Here is a 14,210-nt window from a genome sequence, read left to right on the forward strand (position 1 = left end):
AAAAAAAAAAAAAAAAAAAAAACCCAAGAAACCATAATCCTAAGTATAACAGCTCTCAGTGAGTTCTGCAAGTCCTTCTAATGAATTATTGAACCTAAGTGTGGTCTTGGGGACTCCCAAACTTGCAGTTGATGTTCTGATTATTGAAGTGAGGGTGGTATCGTGGACTACTGCTCCATAATGTTAGACGGTTCCCTACCATGGATACAGAATAAGGGGCAATGAGCAGGACCCAGAAGGAGATGGGAATCTGTTGCTCAGGGGCCGATTTTCATGACAAAGAAAGACCAGGTAGGTGGGGCTGAAGAGCCCCCAAGGCTGTGGTCCTGCAGTCTCATTCAATTTCTTTCTTTTTTTAAAAAATAATCCTTTAAAAAAATTATTTTTAATAGATTTATTTTATTATTTATCTTTGGCTGCGTTGGGTCTTCATTGCTGCGCGTGGGCTTTCTCTAGTTGCGGCGAGTGGGGGCTGCTCTTCATTGCCGTGCGCGGGCTTCTCATTGCAGTGGCTTCTCTTGTTGCGGAGCACGGGCTCTAGGCACGCGGGCTTCAGTAGTTGTGGCTCGCAGGCTCTAGAGAGCAGGCTCAGTAGTTGTGGCGCACGGGCTTAATTGCTCTGTGGCATGTGGGATCTTCCTGGACCAGGGCTCGAACCCGTGTCCCCTAGCGTGGCAGGTGGATTCTTAACCACTGCGCCACCAGGGAAGCCCTCGTTCAATCTCTTAACTGAGAACACCCTTTCAGGATGACCAGCTGGTCCCAAAGGGAGGGAACAGCCCAAACCAAAAGAGAGCTTCTCTTTCATGCAATGAACTGCTTGCCAACAAGAGGAGACAGAGACAGTCTATTTAGGCTCCTTTCTACTGCTCTCACTCCGCACCGTCCCTGCAGGTAGAGGTCCCCCTCAGAGGCTCCATCAGACTCACCTTCCCACTCAGATTCTAAGTACTCTTAAAGCATCACTTAGGAAAAAAGGGGAGAACATTAAGGGTAATCCATAAACAGGATTCTCGGGCAAATAATAAGCTGGAATAGAATGTTCCACCTGAAGATGAAAAATATGCCTGCCTGCTCCCCTCCCCCACCTCCCATGCATTGATACTACAAAGAGAAAAGAGGAAGACATTAGAAGGAATATACCAAGTACAAATTAGATAAAGAGTAAGAAAAGAATTACTCCAGTAAACAACACATTTTTAAATAAAACTTCTCTGTAGTATTAAAACCAAAAAGTTTTATAATCTTATAAACATGCTTTATAAACTTTATGAAACATGTTCAAAAAGAGATAATACTACAGGATGATAATAATAAAAGCTAACATCTATGGAATGTTTGTTATGTGCCAGACACTGTGCTTAGTGTTCTACATGTATTAGTCATTTAAAACTCACATCAGTACTAACATCATCCCTGGATTACATACAAGCACATAAACGACTGTCCCAAGATCACTGGGTAGCGGCGGAAACGGGGCTTCAACCCAGAGAGTTTACTCTTCGCCTCTATGCTACACCGCCTGAAATGTTTGAAAATCTTTTGTCGGATAGAATACAGTGAAAATCTAAATAAATTCCAAGAGGAAGAAGGTCTACTGGCTACATCGTCAGACTGCAATGAAATAGGATAAGTAGTAATTCTTAGAGAATAATTTCTCACTACTCTGTGCTAATAAATTTTAAAATCTGACTGAAATGGACAATTTTCTAAGGAAATATAAGTTATTCAAAATGAATTAATAAAAAAAAAGGTAAATTCAACTGGACCACAGCAAGGACAAAAACAAGGGGATGCACTGAGAAAGAAAGTTGTCAAAATGCTAGGCTGGAGAGTTTTATGGGTGAACACATCAAGGAACAGGTTAATTTTTTTTTTTTTTTTTTTGCGGTTCAAAATGAATTAATAAAAAAAAAGGTAAATTCAACTGGACCACAGCAAGGACAAAAACAAGGGGATGCACTGAGAAAGAAAGTTGTCAAAATGCTAGGCTGGAGAGTTTTATGGGTGAACACATCAAGGAACAGGTTAATTTTTTTTTTTTTTTTTGCGGTACGCGGGCCTCTCACCGCTGTGGCCTCTCCCGTTGCGGAGCACAGGCTCCGGACGCGCAGGCTCAGCGGCCATGGCTCACGGGCCCAGCTGCTCCGCGGCATGTGGGATCTTCCCGGACCGGGGCGCGAACCTGTGTCCCCTGCATCGGTAGGTGGACTCTCAACCACTGTGCCACCGGGGAAGCCCGAGGAACAGCTTCACTGTGACACTATTCAAAGATTCCAGGGCACCCCCAAATAAGGAAAACTTCCTGCTTCCCTTCCCGCCCCCCACAAATCCAGCATTACAGTGATGTTAAAAGCTGATAAATGTGGCAGGTGCCTGGGCTCACCTGTGCACACATACAACCTATGTATCAAATGAGATGCTTTGTGCTGCAAGTAATAGAATCCTTGAGTAAAAGTGGCTTAAATACCAGGACAATTATTATCAAACTATCAGAAGTCTAGGGGTACCTATTTTCGTTATTGGGTCAGACATTCAATGAGGCCCTCAGGGACCACAGCCCCAGAGGTGGTGGTGTCAGAGGTGGAGGTTGACAGGTAATAGTGAATCAATGATCCAGAGCCAACATTGGAAGTTCACCTGTGTGGCCCGCACTGCACTGTGTACTGTGCCCACCCTGGGTGTTGACATGCTGATGCCCTGTTCAAAATTACTGGGGGTCTGTGTTGTAGCTGTTTTTCACTATTTTGAATATCCCCTCTGAATATATCAAGGATTTTTGGAAATTAGGTATCCTCTAAATATGGTATTTCAAGTCAACGGGGAAAAATATGGCTTATACAGATATCTACTTCATTATTTAGAAGAAAATAAAGCTGGTTCCCTGCCTCACCTCTCCTAGTATTCATTACCAATAATTCAGAGATTGAAACATTAAAGAGAAAGAGAGAACGTAAGATTACTAGAAGAAAGTAGGAATGAAATATTTTTATAATCTTGGAATGAGAAAGGCTTTTCTAATCATGATATGAAAACCACAAGCAATAAAGGAAACATTTGATAAATATGACCACTTTGAAAACTTGAATATTTTGTATGGGAAATAAAGGACATTCTAATAAAGTCAAAAGTCAAAAAAATCGAAACAAAAAACTGCAAAAACTTAGTTACAACACTTCTGACAGATAAGGGGCTAATTTCCTTTACATAAAAATCCTTGAGGGCTTCCCTGGTGGCGCAGTGGTTGAGAGTCTGCCTGCCGATGCAGGGGACACAGGTTTGTGCCCCTGTCCAGGAAGATCCCACATGCCGTGGAGCGGCTGGGCCCGTGAGCCATGGCTGCTGAGCCTGTGCGTCCGGAGCCTGTGCTCCGCAACGGGAGAGGCCACAACAGTGAGAAGCCTGCATACCGCAAACAAAAAAAAAAAATCCATGAGAGCTCTTGCAAATCAAGACCCAATAATTAAGAAAAAGTATACAACATCACGAATACATAGACAAATACAGATAAAACAAGAATGGGATTTCTTTGTTTGCCCAGTGTTGGCTGGGGTATGGGAAAATGGGTACACTCATATGTTGGCCAATATAACTTTTAGGAGAATTTGTCAAGTCTAGTAAAACTTAAAATATTTATACCTATTGGCAAAATCATTCCTGGCGTCATCATTTGTAGCTTCACAAAACTGAAAACAACTCAAACATCTATTTATATGGGATCAATCAAACAAATTAGAGTATATATATTAATTCAACAAAATGTTGATTGCCTGCCATCGGATGAAGCTTGCATTCTTGTGGAAAGAACTGCACAGCAAATAAGTAAACAGATAACCATACATGGTTTGGGATAAATGTTTTAAAGGAAATAAACATGCAAGAGTTGGCAAAATATGATCCATGGACCAAATTCAGCCTGCCCCTTTTTTACATGGTTTGTGAGTTAAGAATGATTCTTACACTTTAAATGGTTGGAGAAAAACATCAAAAGATGAATACTATTTCATGACGTGAAAATTATATGAAATTCACATTTCAATGTCTGTAAATAAAGTCTTATTGGGACACTGCCATACTTAACTTGTTTGAACGTCATCTATGGCTGCTTTTTAACTGCAATGGCAAAGTTGAGTCACTTCTGTAGAGATTGTCTGTCCCATAAAGCCTAGAATATTTACTATCTGGTACTTTGCTGGAAAAACTTGCTAACCCCTGTTTTAGAAGAAAGTAATGGAGGACCCAATAGAAATGAAAACATACGCTCACACAAAAACTTGTACATGAATGTTCACAGCAGCATTATTCATAAGAGCCCCAAAGTGGAAACAACTTAAAAGGCCATCAACTAATGAATGGATAAATAAAATGTGGTAGTTGCCTACCCAGGATCCATCTGATTTTCTTTAAGGACTTAACCCTGATCAGCACTGTATCTGTCCCCAAAATACATTCCCAGCTCCCTCACAGTTAAGAGATAAACATGTGACTGTTTCTAGCTATGACACCTAAGCGGCAGTGTGTTGGGGATTTCTGGGAAGGTTTTTATTCCTGCTCATCTAGATGACAGCCTTTCTTCCTTGTGGCTTCCTTTTTCTTCCTTCCTTCCTTCTTTCTTTCTTTTTTTTTTTTCTTTAGTGTTAGATGCCTTTCATTCAACTTGAGAGCCCAAGCCAGTTACAACTTTTATAGGAAAAAACCTAGAAAAGTTCAAGAGTCACCCCAGGACCTAGGGGCCATAGCAAAGCTCTCACTCCACTGTGGCTCCCCCAGGAAACCTGGTTGGGAACTGCAGGGCCAAGGTCAAAGGCCAGGGGGAGAGGGGCTGCAGGGCCAGGGAAGGGGAGAGGGAGAGAACAGGCGCCAGTTCACCTCTCTGAAGGCACCTGAAGAGGTTCGAGGTAGAGTCCACGTGGAAAGCCAGAGGACAGAAGTTACAGGTTCAGCTCAACACCCACGTGTCCCCAACACTGTCCCTCAAGCAAAACAGGGGGCGTCCAGAGATAGCAAGCACCCTTGTCCTGTGTGCACACTGAGCCACTGGGAAATCCAAGCCCCGCCCGGGAGGATGTTGGATGAGATGGCCTCTAAAATCTCTTCTATTCTTCAGAGCCTTGGAATTCTTCCTCAGGACAGAAGAGAAGGCTGGGACCTGGGAAAGCGGGAGAGGCGTCTAGAGAGAGGCCTTAGTGGGTCGGTCACTCGGAGGCCACCATGGGGACATCCTGACCTAAGTCACCCCATCTGCCCCCTGCTTGTCACTGCCCTTGCACTTTACACCCATCACCTCACACAAGTCCTCACAGGAACCCAGGGAGGACAAGGGTCTGGCCAGAGAACAGGATGGAGAGTAGACAGCTAAGAAGCGAACAGCAAAGCAGAGGTAGAAATCCTGGCTGGGAGAGCAAACAGGAGCGCTCACGGTGGCAGACCCTGAGCTACGCTCTTTAAACACGTGTTATCCTGTTTTACCCTAATAGTCCCACCATGAGGTGTCGCTGCTGGCATCCAGGGGCCCGTGGGAGAACATGCTCTCCCTTGTTCTGGACAAGGAGACTGAGGACAGCGGGACCCGCAGCCGCTACCAAGAGTAGAGCTCTTGGTCCAGCAGCGCGCCGAAGTCATTTCCCACCATCTTCCAGCCGCGGCTACAGCAAGCAGCCTGGCTTACTTTTTCTTTATTCTGCCTGGACAGAGAACAAGAGGCAAGAGATTGAACAGCCACTGTGCACCGTGGCTAACCATGAAGATGAAAGCTACAAGCTAAGGATGGGAGAGCAGAAAGAAGTCACTTGGGAGACTGGGAACATTGTAGGGCCACTGCATCAGTCCTGGACTGTTTTACCTCTGCACTTGAGTTATAAGGAAAACAATCCTTATTTCTTATGCCACTGTAGTGAGGTTACTCTTATGTGAGGCTAAATGTCATTCCTAGCTGATACAGCGGGTTAGCAAACCAGGGAAAGAAAAGGAAAGTCAGATAGCTAAGATGAGAACCAGAAAAGTATTGCATCTCAGAGGCCAAAGGTTTGCACCAAAGAGGGTCATTTGCTGACAGTTGTAGGATGAGCCAGAAGGCGGAAAGGGTGGTCTAAGGACAGCTTCAGCAAAGCCCTGAATGAGATGGTGAGGGGGACAGGGCAGCTCTGTGGAGTGGAGAAGAGGTCCATGGAGTTGAGGAGGCGGAAGTCAACACATTCGTCAGGTCGTTGGCATGAATGCTGAAAGTTACTAGGGTGATGGCAGTGTGGAGGGAAAGAACGAGGATGAAGTGTCAAAGAGATATCTAGGAGCTGAGAAATGGATGCGACGGAGGAGGATGAGTGTTGCGTTTACAGAGAGTAATAGCCAGCCCCCAGAGAGGGTCTTACCAGACGGTCTTGTCCTGGTGGTGACACAGTTTGTTTCCATTTACCCATAGTTGGCCAGGGGCTCAGGAACAAACACCACTCTCATGATTAATAAAGTTGAACCTAGAAAGCCATGTGCCTATTGACTTAGTGGGAAATATGCCTTTTCTTGGATCGGCACACTCAGAATTACATCTGTTCTTCTTGGTCCCCTTTACCTCGTATCCAGGTAACTGGGAAACCAAGTCCATAGTCAGAAGATTGTTTGATGAGACCAGCACCAGAATGAGCGCTCCTGCTTAGATTGGTGTGCTTTTTCCAGAGTGGGGTGCAGACGAATCCCCTTCCGCCTCCCTTTGTCTGGCTGTGTGCACATCTCTCAACTCTGGTCCCTAAGTCTTTGTTCATACAGAGCCCCTTAGGGCTGCCTAGGCTAAGGCCCTCCTCACGCTGTGATCTGAGCATAAGGCTATCCACTGGTCACCTGGGCAGGTCTGATGTAGGTGTGTCCCTTGTCATCTCAGTAATTATTTAGCTATAAATATATTACATTATTTATTTTATGTAATTTATATACAATTATATATTTTGTATATTTATATAATCATAAATACATAAAATGTATAATTGTTATATATTTTATGTATTTATATAATCACACATAAAATGTATAACAATTATATATTTTGTGTATTTATAGAATCATAAAAACATAAAATATAGAATTATATATTATAATATATTCTATAATTATATGAATACAAATAGCGATAGCCTGGTGGAGAGACTTCTGTAGTTGGTTATTCTCATCTATCATGCATTGATTAGTACCATTTTCACTTTCAGGGAATGAATGCTATCCAGGCTCATCCACAAAATCAGGGGGTGTATTACTGATATCCCTATGAACCAAAGACAAGCAAACATAGATAATCATCACTTTAGCTCTTTCCAAGTTGATATCATAAATTCATATTCTTCACAGAACAACACAACTTCTAATGGTGGCCACACTTCTCCATAAACTTCCAAGAACAAGAGGGAGCCCTTGGGCTGAGTACCAGCCTACCTATGCTTGTGCCTGCTCCTTTCTGCACAGTGGGCATGTCTTCCCCACAGAGCAGGCAAGCATTTGGCTGCTGGCCGATGCACGTACATCTTGGCCTAGAAAATATGGCTACTAATCCCATGGGATAACACTTGTTCTGGGTGTTTTCAAGGAAAGTAGGGAAATATTTGGAAAAGGTGAGCAAGGTCACAAGCAATATCTTCTTGTCCCTAGGCACGACTCTGTGCCTTTGGTCTGTGTTGGCCAGGCCTCTGCTTTGCAGCCCTGCCCTGATCTGAGTGTCTCCCTTTCACACAAATGGCAGCAAGCTGCCTGCCATGGAGGAGGGCAGTCCTGGAGCAGTGGAAGGTCCCAGAGAAACGCAGTCTGCAGATAAGGCTTGAGGTACCATGGCAGCAGCCATCCGATTCCTGAAAGGACCAATAAAAAGTCAAGTTTCACCCTGATGAAAGAAGACCTTAGATACTCTGGAGGTAGAATGGCTTATTTGGGGAGGAAATGTGGAGCTTACCTCAAACAGAAGTTGTGTGACACTGTCAGGGAGAATGTGGAAGGAATTCTTTTACTGGGCAAAACATCAGACCGTAAGACTTTTGAGGTCCCTTCCAACACTGAGGTGCTAGATTCTGTGGCTTGATACTATGGCAGTTTATCGCACTTGTATGTGGCAAGTATCCAACACTTGTATGTGTGTGTGTGTTTGTACATCCTGACCATTCACTGTTAAAAATCCTCCCAATTGTAATCTTGAAAGGAATAGAAAGAAAAGTTTTGGTTGAATGTAAATGAACACAGAATATTATGGTTTTAGAGGTAGATCTTTAAGCACTAGGTATATTTGGCATTGAAAATAGAGCTGCCTTGTTACATATGTGCTAACATGGAACAACAGTCAAGAAATATCAAGTGAAAACAAAGAAAGCAAGGGGCAAGAGTGTAAGCAGCATACCTCCATCCATTTTTAAAATTTTACAAATATAATGTATAAAAATACATACATAATATAAAATATATATTATCTATATATAATATAAAATTATATATATACTTGTGTATTCATGGAATAGCTCTGTAAAGATACCCAAAAATCTGATAACAGCAGTTGTGTCTGGGGAAAACTGAGAGGCTGACTGTGTGAAAGAGAATTACTTTCCACTGGATTTGGGCGGGGTGGGCAGGATTTTTTTTACTTCTGTGCAATATGCTTGTATTACCTATCAAAATAATAATAACAACAAAAATAAACTTTAACTGCTCTACTGAGAAACCCCAGTTAGTGGCAGGTGCAGGGAGCTCTGTAAAGGGCAGCCTTTGGGGGTCCCAGGGAGGTGAATGGCCCTTATTTAAATACAGTTCATCCCTGCCTAAGTTTAGAAATCATCTGTGGTGAATTCCGGGTGAGATCAGATCAGTCTGAATTTAAGCCGCCCTCAAATGGATCATAAAAATGTAAAGGGTTTCATGAGTGCTGATAAGTAAACAAGTGGTGTCACCGTGGGTTGTGAGCATTTTCCTCGAATTCTTGTACTTCTGGATGAGCAGTCGTGGCACCCAGGTGGGGTCCTCATTCTGCCAGCAGCCAATGATGTGACCTTGGGCAAGACCCTCTGTTCCTCTCGGCCTCCTGGAGAAGTAACGAGCTCACAAGTTCATTACCTAATTCACTCTGTCTGAACTAGGGTGTGTGTGGAAAAACCACTGCAAGAGCAATAAGAACCGAAGGTTGGTCTTGGGAAATCAGAGAGCATATCAAGGAAACCACAGGGGAGCTGGGCTAAGCCTCGAGAGAAAAACCATATCCTGTTTTCTGTGAGTCTCACCGGCCTCTTTTTCAGGTCCAGTGAATCACCAGATCTCTGTCCATCTCCTTCCTCCAGGCACAGCTCACTGCACAGATGGCGCTTGGAGCCTCGCAAGCCTCGAGAGGCGGTAAATCTCTTCTCCAGAGCTAATCCTAGTAAGCATATGCTTAATTAGGCAGGGATGTACTGGACTTCCGCGATACAGATGATTAAAATCAGTTCAGGAGGTGACTCGTTTTCATCTTGAAATTTAAAAAATTTAAAAAGAAGATACCCATATGAGTAAGGTGGGACTAAATTAAGGAGGCCAATTTTGTTAACCTTTGAATTTTTATTGGATCCAGTCGTCCCTTGGTATCCGCCGGGGACTGGCTCCCCCGCAGACAGCAAAATCCGCGGCTGTTCAAAAGCCCCTTATGTACAAGGCGTCGGACAGTCAGCCTTCCGTATCTGCGGGTTCTGCATCGGTGGATTCAACATACCACGGATGTGGAACATGAAGATACCGAGAGCTGACTGTACCTAACTTTAGAGAAATTAATTTTAGCTAAAATACCAGCCTAGATTTTCTTCTGCTTAATTCTCTTCAGTTCTGTTAGATTTCTCTTCCCGTTTAAAATAAAAACATATCTCTAAAAAATGTTAATTGTATCTGTTTATTTCAAAGGCAATGTATGATTTTATAGAATAAAATAGGAAAATACCGAAATATATAATAGAAAAACTAAAACTCAAGAAAGAAAAAAATAGGTGCCATGTTAGCTGGGTGGTCTATCACTCAAGTTACACTTATCCGTGTTAAGAAGTTGTAGTTTCATTGTGCTTTGAAAGTGCTCTGATAGCCCTTGTGAGTGCCTGACCCCTGAATGGTGGGAGCCCTTAAGACTTGCCAGTGAACAATATTCCTGTGTCCTCTGGTTAAACACGTATTTTCAGTTGACAAAATCAGACTTTTCAGAAGCCAATTCCCCATTAGGCAGCAGCTGCTCAGGGATTGGAGTCATCTGCTACCTGAACCTGGTACTGCTGAAGGGCACGTGCCCCCACCTGGCCTCTTGGGATGATGTGCTAGCATCCTTTGCTGGGGTGTTTAAGTTTGTTTCTGCGGTCCCCTGACCCTGCCAGCACTGCTGCATCCCCTGCCAAGTGAATGGCTTCATGTGGATCCTTTGCTTGCTGCAAGCTGGCAGTGGAGAACCAGGAGAACACGATTTGTCTAACTGCGCATCTCCTGCTCATGCTGCCTCAGCCTCTCTCTGCGCTTGAAGTAGCCGCAAGTAGGGTTTTTCTATGTCGCATCAGGGCAAGTGAACTGCTAGCCCCAATGTCCTTGGGCTCCCCCAAATTTATTTGGATGTTTTTAAGTGTCTACCTGGCATAAGTGGAGAGGAAAAAAGTCAGTCTTTCTCCTGTGTCCTTCCCTCTTGAGCAGGAAAGGACTGTTTTTTCACTCCTTGCTGTCTTGATATTATATCCTCCTTGTCCTGAAGCCTTCCCATCTCAGAGTTTAGTCATCATGGGCAGAAATGGAAGTTTCTTCCACAGGGGAAGAAATTGTGTGCTCTGAGCCCTCCTGGGTTAGTCCCTAGTCTGGTTAAATAGGAGCTACAGGAATTTAGAAATCCTGTTTCTTCTGACAAAGTCTGTCTCTCAAGACTTTTTCCATGCTATACAAACCTATTTTGGATATCAAAAGCAAATTATTAATTCTTCCTTCTTCTTATAGTAAGAACTCTATCTGCCCCTCCCAGCTCCTCTCCTTCCCCTTAACCCAACACAGATGGGTTTCATAGGCTGGTGAAAGGCAGATGCACAGAACCATTAAGCACAACAACAACAAACAAACAAAAACCACCACAGACCTGACATAATCAGATACTTAGAAATATTACTCCAGTTACTAAATTTTTAATGTGCAATTTTTTTGGTGACTAGAAAGGCTGAGCATTTTAAAAAACGTATCTCATGTTTATATAAATTTAAAATATTTTCTTATTGCTTTAGAATATCTCTGTATATAATATTAAGTGTATTAATTCTTTGCTTTATTTAATGTACAGTGTTTCTACAAAATGTATTTTGGTCTTATGTTTTATGTTGACAGATATATCATTCTTGCATTTATATTTCTTTCATAATTTTACGCTTAGAAAATCTGTCCCAAGACCATTTAAAATATTCACTTATATTTCATTCACTTTTTTTTTTTTTTTGCGGTACGCGGGCCTCTCACTGTTGTGGTCTCTCCCGCTCTCATTCACATTTTTAATCACTAAAATTTGTATGATTTTACTTTTTCACTTTAATATATTGAGAATTTATTTTAGGATATAGTGTAAGGTGAAGATCTAACTTGACTACCTCTGAATTGCCAATGTTTCCAGAATCATTTGATGAATATTCTAGAAACATAAATATTTATGTTGCTGTATTTGGTACAGATGCATTAGTTTATGCTTTTCATCACTTAACTTCTTTTAAATGGCAAGCATATACATCCTCTTATATCCAAATGAGTGGTTCCCCTTCTGAGTAATCGCTTTAGAAGATTTCATAACTATTTTAAGGATGCTTTCATTGCTGGAAAGTTTTTGCTGATTTCCTTTGGAAATTGTTTTGGAAGTAGCTTTTGAGCCACACAGAAAATCAGTTTTATAACTTAATAGTATTTTTTTAAACCTAAAATTGCATACTTGATTTGCCAGGTAATGTGGTACCAAATAACTCCTTCCTGTTCCAAAGAGAAAACACACCTTTGAAGCACATTGAAGATGGGGAAAAGGATGGACCTCAGCTCTTCTATGTTTGTTTTAAAATTAGTCTTATGACTTTATAGTTGCATTTGATTAGCTGTGTGTATGTACAGAAATAGGGTTCAATCTTCCTGGTGTGCATAGTAGGCTGTGACTATAAATTAAAGTCCAATCTGACAAGAAGAAGCAGAAGAAAGAGTCATGTGCACTTGGGAGGAAGTTGGCCTTCTAAAGATACTGACCTCTAAACAGTAAGTCGTCCTCATCTCTCCCTCTGGGAAGAGACTCACTGGACCCTGATCCTCCTAGATTTGAATTCACCAATGGGGATAGCGAGGGATTCTTGGAACAGCATGAGCTCTGTATGTCAGTAGTAAAACCCATAGTTCTATTTAATTTTTTCTAGGGCCCTACACATGTCTAACAAAACTCTGACTGAAGAAAAGAAATGTCAAAATTGATATTCCTCTGGATTTTATACGTTTCCCAATTTTCTACTTGCTACAGCTACTGCCAACAAAACACACTGAAAGAATGCCCCATGAGGAGAGGTCTCATAATGCACCACAGGATAGGATTGCAAATTTCAGTGATTACAAACAATTAAAGTGGGCAGCCAACATGTAATTTTCTGTTTAGGCATGGACAGAGAATGAGAAACTACTTACTGGGTTGGACTAGATAGAGACAGAGCTGTTTCCCTTTGTGTAAAAATCATACTTGATCAAGTCGAGATTAAAGCTAATGCGCCCTCTCGCATTAGCTTTTAAAATTGAAGGATGTGGAAATTAGTGAAATTAAATTCACAGCTGCATTAGTTGCAAGTAACAAAAAATTCTATTTGATCTTGCATAAGCAGAAAAGAGGAATGTTTTGGTTGTGGAAAAATAGGAAGAGTTGAACATCCAAACAATGGGAGAGGCAGGGATGCAGTGGAGCCTCCAGGAACAATTGGAATCATGGCCCCAAAATGACTAGAACCACCTCCCTCTGCTCTGCATTTGGCTTCTTTCCACCAACTGACTTCACTCTGTCTCACTGCAGACCAGCCTTCTCCACGTGTCAGAGTGGATGTCTATCCTTGGTTCCTACTGTTATCATCTCTGCTCTTGGAGAGACACTGCCTGTCATACTGTTTTTAGTTTGAAGTTCAAAACTCCTGCTGAGGAAGTCACTGCACAAACTCAGGGGCACTGTTCATACCATAAACATTGCAGATTTCAACAATTTCCTCACAGACGGCCTAAGGTGTCCTGAGGAAGGGACATCTTGTCTAATTTCCACAAAGGTGCCATATGGGCTGGTAGGGGTTCTAGGTAGGGTTCTGACTGGCACAGATTAAGTCAATATCCCCCCACTCCCGGGCTGACCAACTGTGGTCATCTAAGAACATGGCAGCCCTTGTGGGATACTTATAAGTGGAAGAGGAACAGTTTGTAGAGAAGGGAGATACAGTTCCCTGAAGAAAGGAGGACTTCCCTGGTGGCGCAGTGGTTAAGAATCTGCCTGCCAATGCAGGGGATATGGGTTCGAGCCCTGGCCCGGGAAGACCCCACATGCCGCAGAACAACTAAGCCCGTGCGCCACAACTATCGAGCCTGCGCTCTAGAGTCTGCGAGCCACAGCTACTGAGCCAGCATGTCACAACTACTGAAGCCCGTGTGCCTAGAGCCTGTGCTCCACAACAGGAGAAGCCACCGCAACAACAGAAACTACTTCAATGAGAAGCCCGCACACTGCGACGCAGCAACAAAGATGCAATGCAGCCAAAAATAAATTAATTAAATAAATTAGAAAAAAAAAAAAGAAAGGAATGTTCTGGACAGGCAAAATATTGTCTGCTATACCACTAAGCCTACTGTACGTTTTCTCTCTCCTTTGAAAAAATTTCTTTCTCCTGTTCTCCTTCTTTACTCTGATTGATAGGGCAATGACTGAGGCTCCATGTGTTCCCAGAACCACGGCAAATACTATTTGTTAAAAGAATACATACATCAATTCATTTATTAGATGGTTAGTCTGCATATGAAGCATCTTCATTGAATTGATCGACCTATTTTCTTTGGCTTCTGTATTATCATATAAGATTCTAACTAGATATTTGTAGTGAGGTGGATGGACCTAGAATCTGTCACAGAGAGTGAAGTAAGTCAGAAAGAGAAAAACAAATACTGTATGCTAACACGTATATATGGAATCTAAAAAAAAAAAAAAGGTTCTGAAGAACTTAGGGGCAGGA

This window comes from Lipotes vexillifer, unplaced genomic scaffold (genome assembly GCF_000442215.2).
Source record: "Lipotes vexillifer unplaced genomic scaffold, Lipotes_vexillifer_v1.1 scaffold36, whole genome shotgun sequence".
Lineage (NCBI taxonomy): Eukaryota > Metazoa > Chordata > Mammalia > Artiodactyla > Lipotidae > Lipotes > Lipotes vexillifer.